The 27789-nt window shown below is 33.0% G+C and overlaps 1 pseudogene; it reads right to left on the reverse strand.

Moving 5' to 3' along the window:
* Positions 1–34: 34 nt before the first annotated feature.
* Positions 35–26825, reverse strand: LOC126704909 (WAT1-related protein At4g30420-like; annotated as a pseudogene).
* Between the last annotated feature and the right edge of the window lie 964 nt (positions 26826–27789).

Consider the following 27789-nt stretch of genomic DNA (forward strand, 5'->3'; position numbering starts at 1 on the left):
TATGAGGAGGGAAATTAGAGTTCTCATTAGTTAACTAGGCTAAGACTATCATAGAATCAATTTCAAGGTGGATAAATTCAAATCCCAAGTCCCAAGCCAACTTAAGCCCTTGACGAACTGCACCTAGTTCTGCCACGTTATTGAATGTAATGCCCATATTCAAAGAAAAACCCGATATATAGCTCCCAGAGCTATCTCTCAAAAGGCTTCCTGCCCCTACCATCCCTGGATTGCCTATAGAACTACCGTCCGTGTTGAGCTTTATAAATGGTTCTGCTGGAATAGTCCATTTAACAGTTTGAGACACCTTACGTTGGACTGGTTTATCAGGACCTACTAAGTAAAAAAATTCAATTGTTGCTTGGACCGTTTTATAAATAAGTCTATTCTGGGAACTCAATTGATTGTGAAATATACGCTCATTTCGAACTAACCATAGAGGCCAACATAGGAATGAGAAGTATATTTTCCAAGGTAGTTGTAGGTTCAAGATAACAGCATCCCCAGTCGCATTGGTCTGCAACCATGATTGTAAAGGTAGTTGAAAAAATGTTAGTGGCAGGACACCCAGTGAATGACACCAGACCTCCTTGGCCGGCCCACAGGCAATCTCTTAAAATGTGGACTGTTGTTTCAAGATTATCGCATCGAGGACAGCGGTCACTTATGTGTGGTCTAGAAAAAGCTAAATACTGCCTTGTAGGAACCCGATTGCTCATGACTTTCCAAATGAAGAATTGAATTTTTTTTGGGGCAGTATATAATATTTTTAGTTGGGCAGCATTAATTCAACATTAATTTGATTTTTTTTTCACTCCATTATATAAAATATTATAAAATTTATTTAAATCATATCTTGGTTGTTGATGCCTGGGCCGCGAACGGTTGCAAAATCACCGCCAAGCCTTCATTCGACCACCTGCCGTGGCGACGCTCCCGTGCACGCGAGGCCCATTAGAGGCCCCTCTCGATAATTGATGTGGTCTGCTTGTAGCTTCAAGTGCTCTCTCTCTCAGGGGAGGAAGGTAGGTCTACCTTTGGAGGTGTGGTAGGAATCTTGGCCGAATTTTAGGTGATTACCAAAGGTAAGTAAAGTCGCTACCAATCATTGGGTTTTTCTAAGGTGTGATTGGTCACTTGTTTCTAGTTGATTTTCTTACCAATCCTAGGCTAAGAAAAAGGGCATTTTTTTTCCTAATCTAATATGGATGGCAAAAAATCTTGATTCTTGAGTCCAAAATTTTGGTTACATGTGGGGATGGTGTTAGGCACCCACTACGCCTATCCAATGACAGTCCTTTGTTTTGATAAAACCTTAATTTTCAGAGATTGGCAGTAAAACACGTGATTTTGGCATTGGCTTTCGGGACTTTGCATGCATGAGGGGCTTTAAGGTTTGGCTTTTGAATGGGTGTGGTCCTAATCTATGCTTTCCTAAGGAATTCGGGCAAAGTACCAGATTTTCACGGTGAAAATCCGGTGACAAGTCACCTTACTTTCGCGGCGGAAATTAGGCATTGCTTTGTCATAGGTGACATGGACTGTGAAAATCACACCGAAAGGGGCGAGCAGTTATATACATACATACATCATGCATAATGCAAGCACATGGAACAGGAAAGTAAATGCCTATATCCTTAGAGCATGGCCTAAAATATAGGTGCAAGAAAGTAAATAGGGGTCACCATACTCTAGAGATGAGGACGAATGGTACATGGCATGATATACCTAATATAACCCATCTAAAAGAGAAATGAGGGAGGAAGGAAAGGGGTTTAAAAGAGTACATAACCAAATGGGAGAGACTAGACCCCTAAATCTACTGAACATAGTTGCTTGGGTTATATCCACATACTCGCATCCTCGCCCTTTTTGCTTGCGTCTAGGAGACCGTGCCCTAGCTCTATGCGTCCTCACTCCATGTGTGTACATGCAAAGGTAAAGACAAGAAACCAGCAGATAAATAATGGAAGGAAAGGATGAAAAGAGCATATGAAAGAAGCATAAAGCAGATAAGCATGATAGACATAGCAAGCAAAGAAACAAGAAAGCAAGCAAACAAGCGAGAAAGCAAACAAGCAAGACAGCAAACAAAAGGTGGTGTATATGAGGGACAAATGTAAGTTTGGATCGAATGTCCATAACTTTATTGTGTTGAAGTATGGACGGCACACTAGTAAGCAAGACTCATGCATGAACATGTAAGCAAGCGTGTAAAAATGCATAGAAAGCTAACGGGTGGCTCAAACAAACATGGTAAGCATAGCATCGCACAAGGCAAGGGTATGTACGAAGCAACCCGGCATTCGTAGATGCTTCCCAAATGGTCACACCCAAACAAGGCCTCATGGGTGTCGAATGTAACCAAACATGATCAAGCTCGCAGAGGGCGTCAAGCATGGCAAAGCCTAGAACAAGAGAGGCTAGCACAAGCATAAAGCATAGAAGCAAGCAAGTATAGACACGCAAATAGGATGATCCAAACCGTTTGATGTGGGCCTTGGTGTATAGACGATGACAAAGACCATAGGGTCTAGGTCGGGTTCGAACCAATAGGCCAAAACACAAGAAAATGCGATAAAAGGAACAAAAGGGCTACAATAGCACATGGCATGACAAACAAGGTCTAGGCCTAAGCACATAAACATAACGTGAAGCATGCAAGCACATAGATGATGGCATAAAGCATGTAGAGAACGTATCAATCTAAGCATGTAAATACACCAATCTACGCATATAAGCATGGAAATGCGCATGTAAGCATGTGGATATACATCTAAGCATGTAGATATAAACATAAAGGCATGGGAGAACGCAAACCCAAGCATACAAGCATGTGACTGACATGGACATAAGCATAGGAGCATAGAACATGCATACAAACATGTAGATCTAAGCAAGGTATAGTCGGAGACATAATATCAAGCATGTGAGCATGTAGACCCAAACATCAACACATGGGAAAGAAAAGATCTAAGCATCTAATGCATGGCATAAAGCATAAAACATGTAGAAGAGGCAACTAACACATGAAAAAACATGGAAGCATATGGAAATAAGCTAAAAACCATGCTAAAAGCAAGATAAAGCAAGAATCATGCTAGATAAAGCAATAAATTATGTTATTAAGGCATAAAGAGCAAGATAAAGGTTAGAAAAAGATTTAGAAAGTTAGGGGTGTGGATATTAGCTAAAAAGCTACACCCACACCCCTAAACCCCAAATCTAAGGTATAGAACCAAGGAAAAGAAGATTGAGTATATGGACAATACCTTGTATTTTTGGTGAAGAGAAGAATTAAGAGGCTTTGATTTGTTTTGTGAGTGTTTTTTTTTTGTGTAAAAATGTGTTTGGAAGAGAGGGAAAATGTGTAGAAAACGTCCAGGCAGAGAGCAAGACCCAGGAAAGTCTCATTTTTTTTGGTCTAGAGGTGCTTAGGGTCTTTTATAGCCCCAGCACACTTTACGAGGCAGCAACCCTACAAGGGCCGCCGCCTTCAAATGGTAACATATTGGATTGATCTTGACACACTTAGAAATATCTTGATTTCCTATTTCTAAAAAGGTATGGAACTTGAAAATCCAATGGTTAGATCAAAAGTTATGGCTCCCGAAAGTTAGTGGTGCATTAATCGGTGTGTTAGCCCGATTTTCATGATATCTCGGCTGTTCTAACTCCGATTTTAACCCATGAATAGTCGTTGGACTGAGAATTTGATAATCTTCGTGATGGCATTGGTTTCAACCTGTTCTGATGGCCGAATTAAAATTAGGGTTTTTAGGGCCCGTCGAGAGTCAACACTAGGTCAAACTTGATCAAACTTTGTCAAAGTTGCCAAAAATCTCCGAAAAGCTCGGGTTTGATGTAAAACTATGAAAGATGCTGTTTTGAGGGGATTTTGACTTTGTTTGACTTTCGGTTAACCTAGGGTTGACTAGGGGCATTTTGGTCATTTTAGCTAAAAAAAGCACTTTTGGTGCTCCGGTGTCCAAACGGGTTGCGCTACATCATTCTGGATGTTCTCGCGGCCCCATGGAGAGAAAATAATATTTTTGGATTTTTCGGAGTCCAACACATAAATTGAAGGTGGACAAAATACGATATCAACATTGGTATAACTTATACACTATAAAGGTGCGGGAGAATACAAAACTAATGTGAAAATCATTTCCCTTTCTAGTTTCTAGCTCTCCATAATATCGTTGTGGTATTACTACTTACTACACCAATATTTTTACATGCATAAATTAATAGTATTTTTCTGTTATTAATTCAATTAGGAATATTCCTAATTGAAACTGAAATTTCTGAAACTCTCACAATTTTCCACGTTAGCACAATATTTAAAAAATTAAAATTAAAATAAAAAACTCTATTTCACTCAAAACAAAATCGGATAAAAGCCAAGCATTCTAGGTTTTCTCTAACGCAACCCACTACAACCTTCCCTCTCTTAAACGTTTTTTTTTTTTTTTTTTTTACAATATTTTAAAAATTGAAATTAAAATTAAAAACTCTATTTACTCAAAAACAAAACCGGATAAAAGCCAAGCATTCTAGGTTTTCTCTAACGCAACCCATTACAACCTTCCCTCTTAAACGTTTTTTTTTTTTTTTTTTCTCCTCTCTCTTCCTTTTCTCTACTCATCTCAGCCAAACCCTACAATTCAACTCATACAAATCTAATTCTCACTGCCTGGATAAGTAGTGCTCAACAAGAAAGAGCCAAATTTTAACCTTTGAAGACAGAAAAATATTGAAGAGGTAAGTGTAAGGAAACTTATTTGGTTTTTAGTTTATTAATTAATAATTAATTGTGTTGGTTTTTAGACCCCTTAAAAATACAATTGGATTAACCTAGGTAATTAGCCAAGTTGTTATTTAGTCCAAATTAATAAATCTAAGTTATCACAATCAAAACAATCATATCATGCAAAGTAGTGGAAAGATAAATAACACAAAGATATGATCACCCAGGAAACCAAACCAGTAAAAATCTGGGGAGGATTTGACCTAGCTATCCTCAAGGTAAACTTGAATCCGCTATCTTGAAAGAATCGAAGTTCATACAATAAGACTTACAAGCCCCCACGCTCGACTTCTTATTGCTACCCACCAGTAGAACTTACTGACACGACCACGTGCAAGTTCCGAATCCACGAACTCCTTCTTTCTTGGATTCACCACCAGATACAAGCACACCGCTTATGTTTCTTTAAACTCCAATGGCAGCAACTGAGTTGATCATCAAGGTGTAGATAAAATCTCTTTCTTGAAAACCCTAAGTTTGTGTAAATGAAAGCTCCTCTAGATCTTATAAGAGATTTATACAAACAGCAATATGAGCAACACTAAAACGTGGCTAGGGTTTGCCTTTTATACTTAGGACAAATTAGAAAACCCTAAATGTTTTAAACAACTAGGGTTGAGTTGGAAATTTGCAGAAAAACGCATTCTGCCCGAGATTCGATCGATCGAGCCTAAACTTCGATCGATCGAGCCAAGCCAAAATGCATAGTAACTTCTACATTAGCTCGATTCTAACTTTACATAAAAGATACAACTTTGAGCAAGACTAAACACATTGTTTTGATCATGATTTGCCAACAATACACATTAGAGTTCTAAATACATAAAAACCTAAGTCTTTAGAACCTAACAAACTCCCCCTTTGGCAATCCGTCACAAAACTCAACTAGAAACTCAAAGTTTACAAAGAAAAACCCTTTACACAAATAATGCTCATAAAACAAACTCGATCCTAACTACTATCCATCAGTTGCAAGTGTAGACAGCAGCTTAATTGAATCAACCTGTATATTTCCTGAAACACTAAACAAAATGCATAACCGCATGTGTGGAAAAATACAAGTAAACAAAATAAATTCTTGATTTCAAACAACACACAATAAAGACATATATCAACGAAAAACTCATAAATATAAATCAATAAACAGTTGAAAACAAGAATCATATAAAGCAACAAAAGTAACTCCCCCTAACATGAATATCCTAACAAAAATATGGCAAGAGCTAAAAAGATAAAATACAATATGAAACACCTAGATACAATCTAAACTCCACAAGCTCCAACCAACAAAAATACTCTCCCCCTGAAGACAAAACTCTAAAAGCTCAAATACTACTCAAATATGTACTCTCCCTTTTTGTGACGGAATGCCAAAGGGCAAACAAAATCCATCATCAAAAGGGAGGTGGCGGTGAAGATTGTCTAAACTGTGCCAACTCCGTACGTAAAGCACGAATCTCATCAAGCACGTCCACCAAAATCTGTCCATGAGCCGCCTGAATGGTCAAGACATGATCCAACGTACGTCGAATGTCTGAATCATCTGAAGTAGTCAGTGGAGGAAAATCAGCATCAGCAGCAGTAGCACCAGACGTCTCAATAGCATCAGCACTTGTAGAAGAGGGAGGAGGGGGAACAACATCAGATGACACACCTCTAGGACGCGAAGGAACAACTCTCAAGTGAGCAGCCCTCTGCCTAAGAAAGTGGCACCTATAGGAGCAACAACATGAACAGGCTCACCAGAAGGAAAACCATCTAGATCGAGAAATAGCAAAATCCTATGAATGAAAATAGGATGGATAAGCGCATGCCCTACAGCAGAACTCCTATGAACCTCGATTAAAGAATGAAGGAACAAATGAGGGAAACTGATAGACGCACCAGAAACAAACGCATACAAAAACACACATCGCTCTAGAGGGATGGTGTGGAGATGAGAAATAGGCCACAACGAATGACACGCTATCCTAAAGAAAAGATAGGCAGTCTCAGTAAACTCAGCGGACATGATCCGAGGATCAGAATCCCACTGGATAGAAGACCCAGTGATGTATGACATGACAGCATCTAAGGGAGGAGACTCATCATAGGGATAGTCAGGTTCCCGAACAACCGGAACCCCAAGAGTTTCAGCCACTACCCGAGGGGTAATGGTGAACTCAAGACCTCGTATCCAACTCCTAACAAGGGTGTTGGAATCATAGACGTGGCAAGAAAGATTCGAGAAGAACTCTCTAATCAGGGCTGTTGAGGGTGGATGATCTATCCCTAAGAGAGACAATCAACCTCTAGACTCAAAATTAGCCCTAATGGCAGGATCAATCTCATCTAAAATCATAGCACGCTCAGCCCAAATCTTAGCACGCTCAGCCCAAATCTTACGCTTATAGTTCAAAGTCTCAAAGGCCTCTCTACTTTTATCATTCCTAAACACCTCACTCCTAGAAGGAGACTCAAAGGAAGTGGAAGGGGTCCTATGGGCTCTAGTTTTCCTAGGCATGGTGCTAGGATAAGGACCAAGACACAAAGTAAAGGAACAAAATAAAAAAAAATAAAACACTAAGGGCAGACTGCAAGTTAGCACAAAAAAAATATAGAACAAAAATCTATATGATGCATGAATAAATTAAATGACATGATACATGTCCTAATGCAGTGCAATTAAGTTCAAATAAGTTCAAATTCACAAAATTGGCTTGAACATAGAGTTTCTAACACAAAAACCCCAAAATTTTGAAAAACCACTTGATCAATTTGAAAGATATTGACTAATTGATCATCATACAAGATAGATTTCAAAAAATAATGACCAATTACATCAAATCAACAAGCCAATTTCATCAATTTAGCCAAATTTGAACAAAATCCCCAATTTGGGTTAATTACAAGCCCTAGAATTTTCAATTCCTCAAAAACCACAAAATTGATCAAATTAAACCACAAGGATCATGATTATAACATCCTAGAACAAAAACCCAATAATCAATTTCACAAAATACGGTTTGAATCATCAAAAACCCCAAAATATGCTAAGTCCAAAAATAACCCTTCAATGCATGAAAAAATGCATGTAAAACAGAAAATAAATGAAAAAGAGAGGGTACAATGGACATACCAGCTCAGGGAGAGAGATTCCTTGCAAGAAAAATGGAGGAAAACAACAAAAAATCTCAGTGGAGCCTTGCCTAGTCGGAGAGAGAGAAAAAAGTTTTGAAAAAGTGATTTGAACAAGTCAAATCTGAGTTTTTAAAAAACCTGATTCACGAGTTTCGATTGATTGAAAAATAGTTTCGGTCGATCGAAACAGACAGAGGCTCGTTAAAACATTTTTTAAAAATTTCGATTGATCGAAAAATAGAATGGATCAATCGAAACTGGCAGAGGCTCATTAAATTTGAGGAAAAACACAGTTTTTGAAAAAACATTTAAGAACAACTCAAAGTATTGAAATTGAGGAACAAAATGCATGAGTATGTGATGATATGATTTTCAAAAATAAGAATTTAAGCCCAAAATTCCCAAAATTAAAATTTCTTGCATTCTCCATAAATTTTCAAGCAACAAATCAATTTTGTACAAAATTCAAAGTATTTGCAAAACTTGGTTGGTCAGACCATAAACATACACAATAACATGTATAATGTTTAGCAAAGAGTAACTTGTGTAGTATGTGCAACTAGCAAAAACTTGAGATACATGTGAGGTGATATGTGAATAGCAATCAATCATAAAGTCTACAAAATTCATCACATAGAATTTAAAAGAGACTATCATCTAAAGAGTTACATCATATAACTCTCACATCTCCTAGATCATAAGCTTGCAATCATATAAGTTTCTTGAATTATGTCTCATAATATACATACCAATTTTAATTTATTCAAAAACTTATTAAAAAGTCAGGATAATGTACACACCAATTTTAATTATGTGATTTGGCATCAAGCCTAATAGTACACACCAATTTTAAGCATTAAGCAATTAAACCGAAGCTATACTTTATGTTCTTTTTGTGCATGTGCTACACTTTCTCGAGCACAAAATCTTACGATATGCACTAAGGTGTTTCTGATTGGCTAGTGAACAGTGGTGAGATGGTTATTTATGTCTTTCTCTAAAAGTTCAAGTCCATCAGTCAAAGACAAGTGACTTCAAGATTAAGACAAAGTGATCAAAAACCATAAACATCTTTCTCACACAACATGCACTACAAAGTTTCAACTAGTAAAGTGCAATAAATAAGCTTATCAAAGTTAAACAAGATACAAAATACATGTTATGTGAATATAAATTGACCAACCTTGTTTTCAAAAACCAAGAAAATAGTACAAAACACACTTTGCTTCCTTTTTCTTCCCTTTCCCCCCCCCCCTTTTTTTATTATTAAAAAAAAACACCTAGAATGAAATGCATGAATGTTATGCAATGCAAATCCTAGAAAAAAAAAAAAAAAAAAAAAAAAAAAACAAACAAAACCAAGGAACAATGGTCACAAAGGGTAGAGCAATGAAGCACAAGGACCATGTCAAAAAGACTCAATTAGTTCGAGTCTTTTGCATCCAAAACCTTTTAGATGCACCATGAGCATTGGAGTTCTTATTCACATGGGAATAATTACCAACTCCAAGATTGGAATAAAGGTTTAAAGCCTTTACCAATTCACCAATGAGTACCATAGGATCGCTTGAGGCACAAGTATTTTTGGTTTGTTTGCTCTCTTTACAGCTTGTAACTTGTAACAGTTTGGACGTATGTGTCCATACTTTCCACAAAAGTGACAAACCCATGCAGGTTTATCCTTAGATAGGATAGGCTTCTTAGGTTTAAACTCTTTCAGATCAACCCTAATCTTCCTAGATGATGAAACTTCTATGGGTTTAACAACCTCACTCACAGGGGGTTTGATAGTTTCACTCACAATCTCACTCACAGAAGGTTCAGAAGAAGATGAAGGGACAAAGTTTGTGGAATGGAGAGCAGACACAGAGATGCTTTCAACATAACCTAATCCAGATTTGTCAGAAGAAGACTTTTGAACACTCAACATTTGATCAAATTTAGAACTAGCAGATCTAGCAACAGATAAATCAAGTTCCAAAGATTTAACTTTATCAAGCAAAAGCATATTTTCAGTTTTCACATTGTTCAAAAGTTCATTAGCATTAAACAGTTTTACAAGCAAATTCTTCTTATCAAGCTCAAGAGATTCAATTTTCTTCAGGCCAAGTTCAACATTCATAGCATCCTTCTGCAGCAACTTTGCAAAGTTTATTATAGGCCTCTTGAAGATCTGCATCCTCAGAGAGTTCCCTATCAGAAGAGTTCTCTTCAACAGATATGCTCTCATTGACTACAGCAGTAGTAGTGAAAGTAATGAAGTTTTCATTATCGTCACAATCAGACTCATTATCAGAAACTTCACCATCACTAAGGGTTACAGCCATCGATTTACCCTTAGACTTCAAATAGGTAGGACATTCAGATTTCATGTGACCATACCCTTGATATCCAAAACACTAAGGACCCATAGAATTATTAGAAGATTGACCTACTTTTTCTCTAGGTTTATCATTATTGTTAACCTTAGTGGGATCATGCTTCCTAAAGTTTCTAGGTTCAGCAGTGTTCGTGCCTCTTGCCTTTCTGTTACTATTCTTGAGAAAGTTTCTAAAGTTCTTGGTAAGGTAAGCAATCTCTGTAGCAGAGAGCTTATCATCAAATCCACCAACCTCAACATCATCAACTGACTTAAGAGCCATTGATTTGGATTTTATAGTTTTGGGTAGGTCCAACTCATAAAATTGAAGAGATCGTACAAGTTCATCAATAGAGATGGAGTCCACATCCTTGCTTTCAGTAATGACAGTCACCTTGGATCTAAAGTCTTCAGTTAAAGATCTAAGAATCTTCCTAACTATTTTAGGTTGATTATAGATTTCACCCAACTTAAAAGCAGAATTAACAATATCATTCAATTTAGTATAAAATTCATCAAAAGATTCATCATCAGACATCCTAATGCTTTCAAATTTTGAAGTCAATTGCTGCAATTTTTTGATTTTGACAATCTTTGTGCCTTCATGCACAGTTTGGAGGATATTCCAAGCAGTATAAGCAACCTCAACATTAGAGATTCTCTTAAATTCCTCCATAGAAACAGCGTTAAAGATAGCATTCATAGCCTTGCTATTGAACGCAGCTGCTTCTTTTTGAGAAGTTTCCCATTCACTAACAGGAGTAGTGGGCTTCTCCCATCCGTATGCAACGGAGTTCCAGATTCTCTCATCAATCGATTTCAGGAATGTTTTCATCCTTACTTTCCAATAAGCATAATTAAGTGAAGAGGAATAACTAGAGAGTGTCCGTGTTCCATGACAACAGGGGTCAAGGATCAGCTCAGTGATCAAAAGATCAACAACAAGAGAGCAACTCGCTCTGATACCACTTGTTGGTTTTTAGACCCCTTTAAAACACAATTAGATTAACCTAGGTAATTAGCTAAGTTGTTACTTAGTCCAAATTAATAAATCTAGGTTATCACAATCAAAACAATCATATCATGCAAAGCAGCGGAAAGATAAATAACACAAAGATATGATCACCTAGGAAACCAAACCGGTAAAAACCTGGGGAGGATTTGATCTAGTTATCCTCAAAGTAAACTTGAATCCGCTATCTTGAAAGAATCGAAATTCATACAATAAGACTTACAAGCCCCCACGCTCGACTTCTTATTGCTACCCACCAGTGGAACTTACTGACACGACCAGGTGCAAGTTCCGAATCCATGGACTCCTTCTTTCTTGGATTCACCACCAGATACAAGTACACCCGCTTGTGTTTCTTTAAGCTCCAATGGCAGCAACCAAGTTGATTATTAAGGTGTAGATAAAATCTTTTTCTTGAAAACCCTAAGTTTGTGTAAAAGGAAAGATCCTCTAGATCTCACAAGAGATTTACACAAACAGCAATATGAGCAACACTAAAATGTGGTTAGGGTTTGCCTTTTATACTTAGGACAAATTAGAAAACCCTAAACGTTTTAAAAAATTAGGGCTGAGTTGGAAATCTGTAGAAAAACGCATTCTGCCCAAGATTCGATCAATCGAGCCTAAACTTCGATCGATTGAGCCAGGCCGAAATGCATAGTAACTTCTGCATTAACTCGATTCCAACTTTACATAAAAAATACAACTTTGAGCAAGACTAAACACTACTAAACACATTATTTTGATCATGGTTTGTCAACAATACACATTAGAGTTCTAAATACATAAAAACCTAAGTCTTTAGAATCTAACAAATTGGTTTTTAAGTATTGTCCCTCCTCAAACCCTAGACGTAAGACTTCCCTTCTCTTCCTTGCTCTTCTCTAATGCAACCCACTACAACCTTCCCTCTCTCAAACATTTTTTTTTTTTTTTTTTTTTTTTGCTCCTCTCTCTTCCTTTTCTCTACTCATCTTAGGCATACCCTACAATTCAACTCATACAAATCTGATTCTCAAACCCTAGATGTAAGACTTCTCTTCTCTTCCTTGCTCCATGATAGTCCCTACATTCCAACCAACACTCCCAAATCAATGCTTCTTGATTGCCCATCAGACTTGACAGGAGGCCTAGGACAAGTATCATGGTGCTAAAGGTGGTGTTTTTACAAATCTAAATCTACAACTAATAAACCCTAATCTTGGTATGTCCCTTTTTTCATCTAAGTTTTTCTAATACTTCTGTTTTTGCTTAATGGTTTTTCTTTGGTATTTTTTTTTTTTTGTTATTATTATTATTATTTTATATTTGTACCCGATACAATTTTACAATCTCATATCAGATGACTTCCCAAGTCCTAGACTAACATCGAAATCCCACGACAGATAAAACACTTAGATAATGTTGATGTTCGTCTTCTCTATGTGAGGTTACAATCTGGCCGTGATATAGGAACAAGGGTAATCATAAAACTATTGAAGTTAGGGCAAATAGGTAGTATATCTCCAATCTTCTTTTACAAAATAGGATAATAATAGAGCATGAGATACATTGAAGAATTGAGAACAAATAGTATAAATTGATTGAACACATCTCCATACGAAAAGAACACTTGATGGCTTTCATTAATTTATTTTAGGTTTCAGAAAACATACGTTTTGGTAGTCCCACAATGTTAAACATCATTTTTTTTTATTAATTTATTTATTAAATCGATTACTACTCTTCACACTAAAGAGTTTTAAATCAACTATTACTCAACGACATAGAGTTTCAAACTAACTACTACTTAGTAACATGGAAAGTTTTAAACCAACTATTACTCAACAACATAGAGAATTTTAAACCAAACTAAAGAAGTTTGACTATTTTGGTTGTCCCACAATTTTACTCATTATTTTTTTATTAATTTATTAATTAATTATGTCAAAATGAGAGTTTTAAATTGACCACTACTCAGCAAACTGAAGAGTTTTAAATCAACTACTACTCAATAACGTGCAGAGTTTTAAACCAAACTAACCTACTACCATATATACAATACTACACTAAAACCTTCTATGCGGTTTACTCTCTCTACCATATCTATCCTTTTGTTTTTACAAGACGCTAGAGTTTTTACAGATGGAGTAAATGCTAAAAAGAAGCTAAGAGGTAATGGATGTCACTAAAATATCTTGATTTTTTTATTCTCATGTACATCTTTGTTTTTTTGGATGAATACTTTGTGTTATAAAATGTTATTTTTATATTACTTTATTTGCGTTTTTTTCCCTAAAAGCCTCGGTGAAACTTAGAAATTTCTTTTTGTCAATATTGTTGTTTTATTTTGTTGTTCCATATTTTATAAAACTTCAAATATGATAGAAATATAAATAGTGCACCTTTGTTTCATCTTTATATATATATATATATATATATACACACACACACATACAATTTGGTTTTTTTTTTTTTCCAAAATATGTGTATCTTTATTTCATATAATAAATATTGATTTTTATTCATTTTTAACTAATATATGTATAAACTATACTTTCATAAGATTTTATCCCGTGCACTGCACGGGTTAGCGACTAGTTAATTCAATTATTATTATTATTATTATTATTATTATTTTGGCCTTGTTAACAATTGGCCAAGCATACAACTTAAGTCCCGGAAGGTTATTCATTCACCACATTATCAATTCCTAGAGTTTTCCAAGTGATTCATAGGTAAGAAGTAAAATAATCTAATTAAATGCTAAGATATTATGGTTACGGTTAGATGGAAGACATCAATTCAAATTGCCCTTCTATCCATTTTTCATTTTGTATTAAAAAAAAAATCAAACTCTAAGATACAACTTCTTTATATCAAAATAATAATAATAATAATTTTAAATATTCAATTATAAGTGATAAAAAAAATTACATTTGCCAATAATAAATTTTTAGGAAGGATGTTAGTACTAAAAAGAATATTTATTATTATTCCCTCAAAAAAATTTATTATTAGTAATATCGAAGACCCAATATTTCTCATAATTTTATTTATAATTATTGACATGATAGAATAATATCAATTCCATCCCACTTCATTAACAAATCATGTCCATAATTCCTAAAATTAATCATAATAATATAAATAAAAAATCTCCATAATTATGAAAAAAAATTATATAATCTCTATATAATTTTTTTTTTAAACTATAGAAAATATTTTTTTAGAGAAATAGAATATGTTGTTTCCCTGTCGACGTGCTACATGGACACTGAAATTCATGTTTAACTTATTGTACTATTTGTATACATGCATATATAGACTTACTCATTACTCAACCATCTTTGTCGCATGTGATTAGAAAAGAAGCATAGAATAAAAAGTAGCTGAGATATTTTGTTTTTGCTAGCTTCTTTGCTTGGTCAGACAGCTCTCAGCAAAGAAATTGCTTCGAGCTGCAAAAAAAAGGGCGGTTGGAGTTGATCCAATTGAAAGCAAGTCAGCTGAAGATTGTTGAAGAAGCGGAAAGTGGGTGGAACATGGTGTCACCCATATTGCTTGTTTTGACAAAACAAGCCGACGTCGTTTTGAAATCCATTTACCATGCTATCAATTTATAGACCTAGAGTATTTTATGGGTAGAAAATAAAATAATATGATTAAAGTCTAAGACATCAGTTTTGTACATTAAACAAAAGTTAATTAGTTTTAGATATTCAATTTTCAAAACAAGCCGACCTCGTTTTAAGATCTATCTACCACACTATCAATTCATAGAACTAGAGTATTTCATGGGTAGGAAGTTAAATAATATGATCAAAGACTGAGACATCAGTTCTTTAAAAAAAAGTTAATTAATTTTAGATATTCAGTTTTTTTTAAAGATATTTTCAACTTATTGATTGTTCTTTATTATCAAACTAAGACATCAATTAATTTTTTGGTGTAGGTAGAAATCAAATCTCAAATCTTTTATTTAACGACAAAACATTTTACCAATTAAACTAATTAGAACCTATAATATATATTCAATTATAAGTGGTAAAAAAAAAAAAAAAACATTTTTAGTCAAATGGTTGTACTAAAAAGTCTATTTATTATTAGTAATAATGAAGACCCAATATTTCTCATATTTCCAATAAAAATAAAATATTTATCATATTTTTGTTTATAACTATTGTCATGATATTCCTCTCAAAAAAAAAATTTGTCATGATAGATTAAACATCGATTTCGTCCCACTAAATATTATCTTTATGACAATATGGGTTTGCTTAACAACTGTTTTTAAGATATTTATTAATAATTTATTTTATTTAAAATTTGATACCGTACCACTTTTATAAAAGGTATAAAAATTGTTAAATTTTTTTTTTTTTTAATAAATTTTCTTAAAATGATTTGCTAACACTGATATTATTGTAACACTGATATTCATTTATACCACCTTATTTTGTATAACCCACCGCTTATGGTGGAAGACCTCCTAGCTAGCTATAAAGCTAGTCATTTTTGTAACAGACTTGTGGTGCCTTAGTTCTATAATACTTGTGTGGTTAACCAAAAAAGAAGAAGAAGATATTATTGTAACTTATTCAATATTTTCACCCTTTTTTTATTACATGAGAAAAAATAGGGTTTCTAGTGTGAACTCATTAACCCCATATCACATGATGGCAATGGTTCCTCAAACTACTCACTAAATGAAACAATTCGAAAAGTTCTACCATCAAGCCACACACCGACACGATACTTTAACAGTTTTCCTGGCAATTAGCTCCATGTACACTGAAATACATGTTTTAACTTATTGTATACATGCATAGACTTACTCAATCATCTTTGTCGCATGTGAAAAAAAAAAAAAAAAAAAAAGTAGATGAGATGTTCACCAAAAAAAGTAGATGAGATTTTTTTTTTTTTTTTTGGTTGGGAGAAATAGAAACTGTTTTTTTTTTTTTTTTTTTTGATGAGAGAAATAGAAACTGTTGTTTCCCTCGCAATGTGCTACATGGGCGCTCAAATTCATGTGATTAAAAAAAAAAAAAAGTAGATGAGATATTTTTTTATCTTCTTTGCTTGGTCAGACTCAGAGAGCTCAGCTAACAAATTGCTTGGAACTGCAAAAAATGGGCGGCTGGTAGTTGGAGACTTAAAGCAGTCAGCTCAGTTGCTGACTGTTGAAGAAGCGTCAAGTGGAGGGGGACATGATGTCACTCAAATTGCTTGTTTTAACAAGCCGACCTCGTTTTCGCCCTTGTCCATACAAATTTTCCACCCATTGTTTTACTAGTTTATTTATTCTATATATGTAGCCCTCATTCATAAAATCGAAGTTTATACGATAGACTTAATTAAAATATTATATATATTTTAATAGATATGTTACTTTGAGAATTGTTTAGGTTAAATCTTCCTTAAATTTTTTACTTTGAAATCCTAGTTTCAAAAGTTTTTCCGGATTATCATTCTTGGAGTTCATATGATTTGTGCTTGTTTAATATTTAATTGATTCAGATCTATTGCATAATTAATCTAATTAATTATTTGGCTAAAACTTGATTAAATCTAAGACAAATGGGGTCTAAAACCCTAACACTATACATCCAAGGGGACCATTTCAGAGGAATAAACATTAAACAAACTAACAGAAGCAATTGCACGCACTTTCAGTTGCCCCCTCCCATCCACCATTATTGCTTCCTACAAAATAGATAATATTTAGAAAATGATAAAATTACTACTTACTTCACCGTAAAAGACTTGTAAACCGATGTGATTAGTGTTAGATTGGTAATAATTTCTATTACTTTTTGTTGAAAGTTAATTAAAGTAAAGTTAAAACATTAAAAAAAAAGTGAGAATTTAAATTATATAATATATATACATAAACAAATAAGCTAAAAACAAAAATTTGAAAAGGCTAATAGCAAATTAGCTTTCGAATGTGATTGGTATTAAGGCGTATTTGGCATCTGGTTTTTGCTGAAACTTATTTATTGTTTGTGGAATTGTGGGCCTTACGCAAATCCACAAAAATTCAAGCTTATTTTACTACGCATTCTTTTTTAATACCGTCTATTACTGAAAACTAAAAATATTATAGTAAAATAATTTTTAAATTGGTCATACTAACGAGTGCATTTATGACACTTATTAATAATCTATTTTAAGAAAGTTTTGATATCACTTTTATTAAAAATGAAAAAAGTTGTCAAAATATTAATTACTTTTTTTTTCATTTCCCATAAAAACTTTCTTTAAATGGATTATTAACCAGTATCCTAAGGACACTCGTTAGCATTTTCTAATATATAAATAATGCTATAAGATCCATTTTTAATAAAAAATTTATTTATAAAAAAAAAAATTGTGATCCTGTAAATAGCCTACAGAACCCACTAAAAGACACATACGCGCAACACAAGTTTGAAAACACTATCTAAACACTACCTTAGCGTTTCACTTAATCCGCTGCAAAGTTTTAGTCAAAAAGTCCCCTTTAATTTATTGTTTATGGGTCCCCTTCTATGAATGTTACTCAAAATATCAAATCTTTTTAACTTACTACAGGTCCCACTTTACTTTTTGGCTAAGGAACTTACAGCAACGAAAAAAAAAATCAATTAACATATTTTATTTAGTTTTTATCTACAATACCTTTAATAAAAATATTTCAATAAAAAGTTAGTTAAGTTATTCTCAAAACAATACTTAAACATCAATAGTATAATGAATAATATTTTTAATTATCTTTAACGGTGTATGAAAAGAGGACACATGAGTATGTAAGAATTGGTATACTCATCAGATGTACATATTCTACCATCAATACTGGGGGGGGGTTACAGTAGGTGCTCCATGTGTCTTGTTTATCAATCAAATCCAGATTTTGCGCATGACTGATGACTATAGTAATGTCTTGCCATAATGTCGCAAACACATTTTTTTGTCTATCCAATTTGATGACATATTCATCACTAATACGTGTTTTTGGTTGCTTCTTTGATTTGGCCAATGGCTTGAAATATTTCTTGTTTGGTGAATGAGACATTTCTTTGGCCACTGACTTGCAATATTTTTTTGTTCATTGAATGATTCATTTCTTTATCAGCGATTTTGCTCCACTATACCAGATTGTTATTGGATTTACACTATAGAAATTAAAATAATGAAGCCCTTTTATTACTCATCTAATTAATCTCAAGCTCAATTGGTACATCTGTACCTAAAGTAGTTTAAAAGTGTCTCAAAGTCTAGATTTATAAGATTTGTCATCATTTGATAATTAACTGTACATAAGCCTTCAATAATACGATTAAAATTTCTATCCAACAGTCAACCTAGAAATTCATAAACCCCTTGGTTGACTTTCATATTCTCTGCCTATTTTGATGGAAAATGTTGTGTAATGATAGTATTTTTTAGTGTTTGATAGTAATAGAAAAAATGAGTTAAAGGAAAATTATATTTGGTTAACATAAAAAGTATGACTAATTTTTAAAGATTATTTTCCACTATTTTTTTTTTTTTTTTTTTTTTTTTTTTTGGGAAAACATCTATCTCTCATAGAAAACTAACAGTTCGTTTGATAGGAGGGGTGGAAAAGTTGATGGATAAAAAATAGGAAAATGATAGAAAAATTGGAGGATAGAAGAAATTTAGTTTTCTCTTATTTGTATTTGGTTAGGAGAATGGAAAAGTTAAAAGATGAAAAACTCATTTGTTTAGTTGAAAAGAAAAATGAGAGAATGAAAAATAAAATTGGTATAAATTTACAATTATATCCCTATTAATAAATTTACAATTATATCCCAATTATATAAGAAAGTTTTATGAAAAATACTTTTTGAAAATTTTAATAATTTATTTTCTAGAAAATATATAATTGCCAAAACAAAGAAGTTTGATTGAGAGTGGAAAATTTTCTCCTTCTTACTTTCCTGGAAATTATTACTGCTTTTCCTTCTAAATGAATGCTTTTGATATTATATATATTTTTATTTTTTATATTATATTTCTGTGGTTAAGGACTACTCAATACTCATAGACTCATGGTACCTCGAGTTGGTTAAATTATGAGGACGTGGGCCAATAAAACAAGAGTGTCATTATGTGATTTTGATCATTAAATTGACATTATTATAGGAAAACTTGGAATGGTTCTGAAAATGATTTGGTCAATATTGTCCAAGTGACTGGTGGATCAAAGGAAAAAACTATCTTATAATATATACCTCATCTTCTTGTTGGGCATAAGCTATCACAATAGCCACTGAAATTCAACACTATCAACTAAATAATGACCGGTATCAAAAAATAGAATCATTAAAAGAAAAAAAAAGTAACAAAAAGTGGAAAGTTCAAGATGATAAATACGTCCACTTACCAGCTACCGGCTTAATCGATGTTGAAGATGCAGACCCTGAATTAATTAACAAGCCCTAGGCCTTATTGAATAGAGTAATATATTATGATCTCCATAAGACTCTAATAAACATTATTGAATAGAGTAATTATGATCTCCAGAAGACTCTAAACATTACTTAATTTCTAGAATTACATATGCCACATACTTGACAATTGGGTTTTGACATGTAAGGGTTGCTTGTACGCATTCTGCTGCAAGACATTCTGATCTTAGTTTTCAACAACCATGATACGAGGCTTTGGTATCAGAATTTATTCATGGTTATAAAATTGAATTGTTTAAGGTTTCAGTAATTGAGTGGCACATTGGGAAATAATATTGGGCGAGTTGGTACCTCCCCAAGTCATAAGTATTTGGAGGAGCAAGAAGAGTGGGTTCGAGCTATCAAAGTCGCAGCATATACATTATATAAGTATTTCTAACCATTTTTTTAAAAAAAAAGTAACGTAAATTATAAAATTTCAAAGATTGATAAAGTTTGATGTTCACATTCTGAATTAGTGCAGAGTTCAACTTGTATATCCAAAAGTTGATCGCAAAGGTCAAAGGTGGAGGAGGGGTGATATCAGTGCTAGCTATGTGGTTTAAAACAAATTTGAAAAAGGGGTAGAAATTAAAATGTCAATTTTTTCCACTCACTCACTTTTCTCCCCTAATTTGAGGAGCAATTTTTGTGGGTTTCGATGGAAAACAACAAGCAGTCACTTTCTTTCCTCTCCATGCGAACCGAACAGAAGAAAATTCTATCTATTCACACGCATTTTTTCATCATTATTTTTCAGCCAAATCAAATAAACCCTTATGCTAGTTGTTCTGAGAGAAAATATGATAGATAGTGTCTTGTTAAAGTTGATTCGACAACACATAAACCAAAAGATATGCAATTTTCAATTTTAAATTGAATTAATGAAGTCTCTATAGTTATTTGTATGGTGAAGAGTATTGCATAAATCAGTAAAAATAAAATAAAATAAATATTTTCTAGTAAAATTAAGGGTTGATTTTTTATTTTTTTTCATTTTCATTTAGTTATCTATAATATAATATATGTTTTAACCATTTGAATAATTTAAATTGCAATAAAAATCCACGAATTTTTATACAAAAGAGAATCTAGGTTCAAATTCTCTTATCCATCATTACTATGAAATATAGTCTTATTAGCTTAAGTTTGGTTTTGCATAATTTTTTTTTTTTTTGGGGGGGGGGGGGGGGGGGGGTGGGGTTTATTTGACATATTTACTTATGTACAATTTTTCAAAGGCTCTTTTTTTTTTCTTTTTCTTTTTTAAGGTATGAATTTACTTTTTTCTAACTTATTTATCAAATAAAATAAACTACAGAAAATATTTTACACCAAACAGTCCAAACCAACATGGCAAATTACAAAATTATGGGGCTGGCTGTATTAACACTATCCATATATGTCCTATTAAGCAGAAACCCTTTAGTCTTATCCTGCCTTCATCTACTATGCCAAACCTGTTAACGTAACTGATGAGAAACTTTTCGCAAAGATTTGTATGATCATATCCTTGAAATGACAAATTTAGCCATTCAACTAAAGACTTTAGGGATGAATGTGGATGACTTTTTTCTTATTTAGTTTAATCTCCACTTGCTCATCGAAGGAGTCATGTTAGGAAACCATTAGGTAACATTTCGTACATCTCATTTAGGCTTACAACTGCGAGACACCTATTTCGTACATCTCATTTCCCAATTCCCAAGTGTATGTAAAGTCGTGTCCAAGTGGTATAAGGTTAACATTTTAAAACATCTTGAGAATAGGTATCCCTTTTTCTAATGTTTTCATAGGAAAAGAATGTGGTGATTTGTACTCCTTTAAGAAAGATATTTGTGGTCTCTAATTTCTTCATTTTTTAAAGCTTCATCTCATTTTAAAAATAATTTTCAAGACTAAATCTTGCAAACAAGTTGGTTTGTTACGATTGTATCAAACTTCCAAATTGTTACTATATTAGTTCACTGATATAATACCGAAATGAGTTGGATAAGATAGTACTCATTAAATTATTATCTTTGAAGATTGAATTTGTTCATTAATTATTAAAGGTTTAGGTCTCATCAAACAGTCGATGCATGTGCGTGTCTAACAATCTTATAGTGTTGCATGCACACCGAAAATAGAGTTTTGAAGTACTCAAAAATTTAAGACATGTTCATACACGCATGGAAGTACCTCTACCACATGCTTATCTCTTGGTTGCCTTATAGTAACCAGTCCCTTTCGTTGTATTATATTGACCAAATTGGAAAAACCATTTTTGAAATTATTCTTTACGTGTCCAATTCTTAATACCATGGCCCATGGAAATCCCAAAAAGTGTCATCTTCTTATATTCTGGGATTAACTACCAGTCTTCTTCCTATATCATATATTGCTTTGGGTACACTAGATAAGGTTGTCTGAAAAAAAAAATCTCAAATTTTTCCAAAACTTTTCACTATCTAAAAGATTGATTGATTAGTGGCATTTTCGATTTTCTTCTCCATTATAAACCAAGTAAAAACAGTGGGAGTTCAAACCAGCCAAAACATATTCAGATATTCTGGTCTTGGATTGAAAACCGATTAACCAGTTTTATTAATTTGGGCAAATTAATTACATTTTAAATCTTGTTCTTTAGGAGTTCTTTCAAATTAAACTATATAGTTTACTAACCTGAACTATTTAAAAGTTATTTAATTATTACTTTTAAAGTGGGTTAGGATTAATAAGCATCATATATCCACTTTGTACCATTCTTTACAAATTACTTTTATTTTTTTAGCAAGGTTTTTATGCGATTTGAATTACAGGAATTTTTATGCAACTCACCATGTGACAGTAAAACAACATCCACATATATTATTTAAGTAAATCATGACTCATATGTCATGTAATTATAAGAACACATGAATGACTTTTTTTACTGCCACATAGTAGGTTGCATAAAAACCCTTTTCAATTATTATTTTTTGGAAAAATTTTTATCTCTAATCCACTACATGACAGTCATATATATATGACTTTTTAAATGAGTCATGTAATTTTTTTTAAATAAGACACATGAATATATCTAGACACATTAAACCTTGTCCTTTTTGGGTTAGAATCAAATTAGACCAAAGATGCTCAATCCATTACCCTTTCTCATCAGTTGCGATTCATCCACTATATTGTTAATGGTACAGCCCATGCAGTAGCCCACTAGACTTTAAGCAAATATATTTTGGGCTTTGAAAGGATCTTGGTCCAGTTGCAGAAGCAGCTTAGAAACTAGAAAGGCTTTCTTCCTCAAGCTTTTTATTTTTTATTATTTTGGTTACGGAGCAGAGTTGTGTCACTAATTTTATGATTTTATCCACATACTACATTTCATGAGGCAAGAAGAGATACGAAAACCCCAAAATCACCAATGACTTTGACACCCTATTAAAGACTGAATTTTATTTTATTAAAATATATGAAATATTGTACGAGAGACTATATTTTTATATAACCAGAGTATGTACAATGTATGCTATACAAATAAAATAGGATATAATAGTACGATAATGGGCCTAAGCCCGTTGGACTTATATTTTAATATTTGTAATCTCATCAACATTACATGCAGTTAAAAGGGGTTCCTCCAAATCAATTTTATAGCTTATTTTCTTTGAAGACTTAAGGTATGTTTGGTAATTGTTTTTTTTTTTTTTCTTATTTTTTGTTTTCAAAAATAATTTACTATTTTTGAAACTAAAAAACTTGTTTGGCAATCCAAAATAGACAGAAAACAAAATCTGTTCTCAAAACTTAATTTATGAAACAAAATAAAAGTATGCAAAATGCTATTTTCAGTTTCTAATTTAAAAAAAATAATGAAAACACGCATTTAATTTAATGAAATTATTTCATTTAATGAGTTAGCATTAAAGTTCAAATCCTAGTAACAACATTTTTTAGTAATTTTTTTTTTCCTTGAAAAAACTTTTTTTTTTAAATTTCAACTAACCAAACATGTTTTTTATTTCAAAAATACAAGAAAATTGTTTTTTCTTTATATTCCCAAAAATAAGTTTTTGAAAATAGAAAACAAAAACTGTTACCAAACATAACCTTAACTTTCGAAATGTTCACATTCCTCACCTCATTAGTTTGGATATTTGCGTTTTCATTGATTTAGCATGATCTTTGGCCTTACCCCATAGCACGGCATATAAACCAATAATCACAACAACAACACCTATTAATCTAAAAAAAAAAAGGAAAAAAGGGCCATAGTGGACCTTATTAGATATCAAAAGTTAACATATCAAACCCTTAACAATTTTCCTAAAAAACACATTGTATTGCCCAAGAAGATGAATGAAAAATCCAAGTTTTGTCATAATAAAAATTTTAATACAAAATGGTTTTGTTACAGTCCCATCTCAATCAAAGCAGATGGAAGATAAGGATTTTACAGTAAAATAAAAATTATTTTTAATTAAAATCACATTCCAAGTTTTGCAAAGTTGAGACTGCATGTGTTACCTTCCGGCCGGTATAGATCTCCTCATGAAGAACACAGCAGCCAATATGGTCACAATAACTGTACACAGAGGATTGAACATTGCAGGAAAGATTGGACCCCTTTGTGATACACACCATGCTTGAACGCAGAGTGTAAGCCCAGATCCTATACATCCCTACTCATAATATTTTCCAGTTTCAACTATTAATATATCATGTCAATGTTTAATTCAATTACCATATTAAATGAGCAATTAAAATGAACATTTTATTGAAACAAACTCCGTACTTAATTAAAGAAGTTCTTAGCTAGCAAAAAAAAAAACCTGCTTACTGTAAATAAATAACATGCAACTTCAAGAGTTGAATGTATATTCCATGCATTTGGGTCTTTCTCAATGAAAATTGCAAGTATAGCTGATTGTATTGTAGCCGGGAAGCACATCCAAGCTGATAAAGATAGGTGGTCAGGATAGCTTGCTGAAGCTGGAAGCGCTGGAACCTGGTTTAAAATATAGCTTTAGGTGATCCACTAGTTATCTGATCATTTCAAAGATAACTTTAGAGCTATAGATACCTGTAAAATCAGCCACAATGCCCAGCAACAACAACTTCCAAATATTAATAGACAACCCGGCAACCAATTTTCTGGTTGGATTAATTCAGCATTTAGCAGCTTTGGTCCCATAAGCAATGCCATGCACACAGCTCCAATGGCACACAAGATTGTCCCTAATATCTTGGCAATAGTTCTCATGCTTCCAAAATTCAACTTCTCTATACTAATCATCAAATACAGAATATAAACAAGTAAAAACTATGGAAATAAATAGGGTTAATTTTAGATGTTAATCCTAAATAATAACCTCATTTTAGTTCAAATGATACCTCTCCATGTACAAAGTTCCTAGAGGTAAAGGGAAGAGGGCTAGGTGTAAGGATTCGAGTTGCCATGTATTCAATAGATATTCTAATAACCATTCTCACAAATAAATAAATAAATAATAATAATTTACAAAGATTGCAATCAATACTCTAATTTAAGATTAATTTGTTAGCTTCATCCTGCGTCCAATTTAGTCTGAAAATAAAATAAATCGTAATGGATAAGTGGTGGTGAATTCCCTGAATTTCACTAATATATTAAAATTACTACTATAATTATGAATTAATTTGAACGTGTATCTAACCTATCTTATTCCAGTAATCCTTCTCAATTTGGACACTAATTTAAACATTGAAATATATATTCTATGTATTAGTCAAACAAGGATGTTAATTGCAAATTTTCAGATTTTATGGAAATTATAAATGGCCCTATAATTTAGAGTGAATAAGTATAAATACAACTAACCCCCAAAAAAAAAATTCTTCCTAGCTTCTAGTGGTTTACATTTATGATTGCAAGAGATTATTTCATATGCAAAATATACTCCCATCTGTTAAGCTATCCTAGTGATAAGAAAAATGATTAATTAATTAGTAAGGGTAAGAAATCAGAAGTTCAATTCAGCTAACTAAGATATAGATAGATATCAAAAATTGAAACCTAAACCACCAAGAATTAGCATTAGGGCCTTGGAAAATTTATTGGAAATGAATTTATTCTATTGGTTGCTTAATTTGATAATTGTCAAAAGTTTACTAGCATGGCATGTGAAAAGCTACTCCGATCCATATCATTTGTGTCTACGTATTAGAATCCAGCATTAAGAAACCGGTTTCTAACATATTTTTCACTCATTTTAATTTTGTCCATGCCCCAAAGCATGCAAATAATGGCAGTAATAAAAGAGTACTGAATTCATTTCCATGTGCTATGCAACCCTAGACTAAGTAAAGAACATGATTGAGTTTATAAATTCACCCAAGAATAGATGCAAGTACAAAGGTGATTGCGGGGACAAGATTGATCATTGCAGTTCCAATTGATGATGAAGCTGAGCATAGGCCCTCAAAAAAGAAGGTTCTGATTCAATGTTACACTGCAGTAGGGGAGGGAAAAAAAAGGAAAAAAAAAATCTTAGTAGGTCTCATCAGTCACCAATAAACAATTAAAGTAATTTAGCAAAAAAAGATTAAAAAAATTAAGGTTACAAATTCAGATAGAAATCTACCCTATAAGAGCGTTCAAAAATTATCAAAGAAAATCTCATCAAGTTCAAAGAACAGTTATTGGATTCTCTCCTGGCAACAAAAAACCATGTTATACGTTCCATTCATGGGTGCATGAGAAATGAGATGGTATCTTATATATGTATCAATTGCGTACGTACAACACCTCACTCATTAGGATAGGTTTCACGTCAATGAAATCTTCAACCATGCATGTGAGAGAAACATTGTATGCAATGATTACACAGAATAATAAATAATAAATGGTAAGAAAGAAAGAGAGGAGTTTAGATATATATAAAGGTAGCACCTTGAGAAATAAGCTATTGGTGACATAACCAAAATCGCTATGACTCGCCTGTATACTACATAAACTCTGGGATTCATTCCTTGTACCAGAGCCATTCTAGTGACGAGAGCAACACCTGCATTAGAAAATCGCAACCCCACCACAGCCATTGCAAGCTTGTACTCGTCGAAATCACCCATAGCTACACGGGGATGCCAAGGAGTAGAGAGTATTTTTTGCCTCGATCAGGAGTCTGACATACCAATGTATAAGCCACACATGAGAGAGAAAAAGTGTTTTATTTATAATTGACAATTGTATAGAATGAATAAAAGCTAAACTAATAAAAGGATGTGATTGTGACATACTTAATTTCCTAGGAAAAACGCGACTTTTGACAATTGCATGTTTATGTAAATTATGACAGGAATGATGTTGGGAAAAAAACATCATATAAAAGTAAATATTTTATTTAATTACAGAATAGAAACTACCCTCTTTACAATTATTATGAGAGTAATCTCAAAACTCATTGTTACCCCAAAGTAATATGATTTTAAGTATGAAAGGTGTGTCCAATTTGAAGCAGGAATTCAGTTTGCACGAGATGCTGGGTTTAATAATGAAATCGTTTTGGAAGGTGATTCCCAAGTGGTGGTTAATTCCTTGTTGGGCAATACACCTATCCCAACTTCCATTGCAGTACGTAGTTTGTTACAGAGGCAACTCTCTCTGGCAAACCTATTATAAATTAGTAAAACACTCGTCTCATTTAGAAGATTTTGTTATGTAGATTGCAGAGGAACTATGTTTTTTAGAACACGTGTTATCTCATTATGTATCTTTTATTTCAGCTAACGAATAAATTTGATGAGCTTCCTGTCAATTGTTAAAATTTTCAATTTACCTTTATCCTTAATTTTTCATATTGATAAAATCTAAATTTGCAACACCCTTAATACGATGGTCACTCTATAAATATAAATGCTTATAGGGTATGGGCGGAAAGGATCAAGATTTTTAAGTCCCTAAGAAGAAGTTTCACACACATATACATTTATTTTTTGCTATAGTAGAATTTCTATATTGTAAAAAAAATCTAAATCCATTCTTTAATATCCTACTAACTGGCTGTTGCGACTATATATATATATATATATATAT

The sequence above is a fragment of the Quercus robur genome, chromosome 2 (genome assembly GCF_932294415.1).
Source record: "Quercus robur chromosome 2, dhQueRobu3.1, whole genome shotgun sequence".
NCBI classification, from domain to species: domain Eukaryota; kingdom Viridiplantae; phylum Streptophyta; class Magnoliopsida; order Fagales; family Fagaceae; genus Quercus; species Quercus robur.